Source organism: Rhinopithecus roxellana, chromosome 14 (assembly GCF_007565055.1).
Source record: "Rhinopithecus roxellana isolate Shanxi Qingling chromosome 14, ASM756505v1, whole genome shotgun sequence".
NCBI lineage: Eukaryota > Metazoa > Chordata > Mammalia > Primates > Cercopithecidae > Rhinopithecus > Rhinopithecus roxellana.
The window spans coordinates 113728324-113731417 of NC_044562.1; the positions used below are offsets into that span (position 1 = coordinate 113728324).

The 3094-nt window shown below is 32.0% G+C and overlaps 1 non-coding gene across 1 annotated transcript; it reads left to right on the top strand.

Moving 5' to 3' along the window:
• Positions 1–2139: 2139 nt before the first annotated feature.
• LOC115893443 lies at positions 2140–2246 on the top strand. The gene has a single exon (XR_004053440.1). It is a non-coding gene; the product is annotated as a U6 spliceosomal RNA (small nuclear RNA).
• Positions 2247–3094: the final 848 nt, after the last annotated feature.

Here is a 3094-nt window from a genome sequence, read left to right on the forward strand (position 1 = left end):
GCCAATCCTGGACATAGAAAATGTGGTACATTTACACCACAGACATATGCAGACATTAAAAAGAATGAAACCGTGTCCTTTGCAGCAACACAGATGGAGCTGGAGGCCATAATCGTAGGTGAACTAATTCAGAAACATAAAATCAAATATCACATGTTCTCACTTATAAGTGGGAGCTAAACAATGGGTATGCATGAACATAAAGATAAAAATAATAGACACTGGGTCCTCCAAAATGGGAGATGGTGGAAAGGGGATAAAAGTTGAAAACTTATCTATTGGGTACAATGTTCAATATTGGGGTGATGGGTATACTAGAAGCCCAGTCTCCACCAGTATGCAATACACCCATTGATATGATTTGGCTGTGTCCCCACCAAATCTCATCTTCAATTGTAATCCCCATAATCCCCATCTGCCTAAGGTGAGACCTGGTGGGAGGTGATTGGTTCACGAGGATGGTTTTCCACCATGCTGTTCTCATGATAGTGAGTTCTTATGAGATCTGGTGGGGGCTCTTCACCCTTCCCTCCTTACTCTTCTCTCTCCTGCAGACATGTGAAGAAGGTCCTTACTCTCCTTTCACCTTCTACATTGATCGTAAGTTTCCTGAGGCCTCCCCAGCCATGTGGAAATGTGAGTCAATTAAACCTCTTTCCTTTATAAATTACCCAGTCTTGGGCAGTTCTTTATAGCAGTTTGCAAACAAACTAATACACCCATGTAACAACACAAAAAACAGAAATAAAATGGGTATTTTAAAATAATTTTAAAAAGAAAAAGTCAATATCCAAAGTTTATATACTCTATGATACCAGTTATAAAACATTCTTAAAATGACAAAGTTATAGAAATGGAGAACAGATTAGTTGTTATTAGGGATTAAGAAGGAAGTGGGGGCAAGAGGGAAGTGGGGACAGGTGGGAAGTGGGTACAGCTATAAAAGTGCAACACAAGGAATCTTTGTGGTACTGGAGATGTTCTTTATCTTGGTTGTAACAATGCCAATATACTGGTTTTTATATTGCAGTATAGTTTTGCAAAATGTTAACATTAGAGAAACCAAAAAATGAGTGCATGGATTCATTGCATGTAAACGTACAAGTATTTCAAAATAAAAAGTTTACTTAAAAATACATATATGTAAAACTTTCCATAATAAACCCTGATAACAATCTCTAACAAAAAGCAATGAATAAGAAAATTGTAAACCCATCTTGTTCATGAATATAGATACAAAATCCTAGGTTAAAATACCATCAAATCTAATTCAAAAGAACATTAAGGTAATGCTTTCTCATCTTAGCAAAGGATTTATTTTATGACTATGAAGAGTTCGATATTAGGATATTTAGTAAGCAGGATCATAATATTAATAAGCTTTAAAATGTTATTATCCCAGCAGTTTCCAAATAGGCATTCAACAAAATCTAATGTCTATTACTTTTAAAAAAAAAAAAAGAAAAGAAAAGGTATGGCAAAGACTGTTACTGTTCATCAAACATTTATGTGCTCCATAATCTTTCAGTCCCTTGAATCTAAGTGGTCTAGGCATATGACTAATTCTTACCAATTAAACATTGGAAGAAAGAAGAACAGGTGTGCTCTCTCCACATGCAATCTCATGCAGATGGTTGAAAAAAAAAAAGAGCTGGTGGAGTTAGAATTTGGAAGCAGGCTGGGCCCTTGGGATACTATTTGGGAATAGAAACACATAAGAGTTTCTATTATCTACTATGACATGAGCAAGGGATAAACCTTTGTTGTATTAAACTATAGAGATTTCAGTGCTTTTTCTATTGCAGCATAGCCTTGTGTTACCCCCAACTAAAATAACTGATACAACTCTTCTGAATCAAAAGATAGAATCACATTTAATATTTTCCAAACCAAAATTCCATTGAACAATCACTCTGATCTTTGGAAAAGTGGTGCCTTGCATACCTGAGCTCTCTTTTAATAATTTTTAGCACATATTTGCATACTAAAGGCTCTGAGAAGTCCTGTAGAAAAATTTGTATCTTTGTTGAATTCAACATTTCACAAACTTATTTCACAATTTAATCTTTTAAATAGTGAAACATCTGTTGACCAGTGAATTTGTATTCTATAGAGCAAATTGAAGAAAATAAGGCACTTGTGCTCATTTTGACAGCATATATACTAAAATTGGAATGACACAGAGAAGATTCACATGTCCCCTGCGCAAGGGTGATATACAAATTTGTGAAGCATTCCATACTTTTTAAATAAGAAAAAAAAGAAAAAGTATTTTTTAAAATAGAGAAAATACAGCACTGGAAGCATTTTTATGAGATTCAAAAAACAGACCAAAATAGCCACAGTTTTTGCTGACTAAAGTTTATATTCAAAGACTTTTATCATAGCTTTATTTATAGTATAAAACAAACAATAGATAAATGCATATCTCTAGGTAGAGATATATTTAAGCAATAAATATAAAATGAATTAATAGTGTTTTAAAATAGCATTGAATTCCTGAAAAATTCATATATTGGTGGATTAAGAAAGTGGGATATAAAATTATACGTATAGTATAGGGGAGGTCAATATACACATATACTCACACCCAGACAAAGAAATACAAAATATTAATATTACAATACAGAATATTAATATATTAATATTAATATATATTAATATATTGTATATAAAATAATATACAATACAGAAAGAAATACAAAATACAAAATATTAATAGTAGTTATCTCTGGAGGCTGGAATCAGAGGTAATATTTCATTTTATTCTTCATACTTTTTAATATTTTAATCAGAAATATTAAACATTATTTTTAAAAGAAATATAGAAAAAGAACAGCTTCTTACAAAACGTCTGCTTTGTCTTTCAGCTAGCACCTTATAATTAAAATGCTTATTGAGGAGTAATAATCTCTTTCAGCATGAAACATCTCATATTCATGCAAAAATAATCTTAATGCTTACTATTTTTAATAAGGAAAATGTGCCCAATTTGAACAGTTTTTATCAAATACTTGATGTGAGTATGTAAAGGAGAACTTGACTTCGTAAAAACTGTACTATACAACAACATGTTACAATCACTGGTAAGATT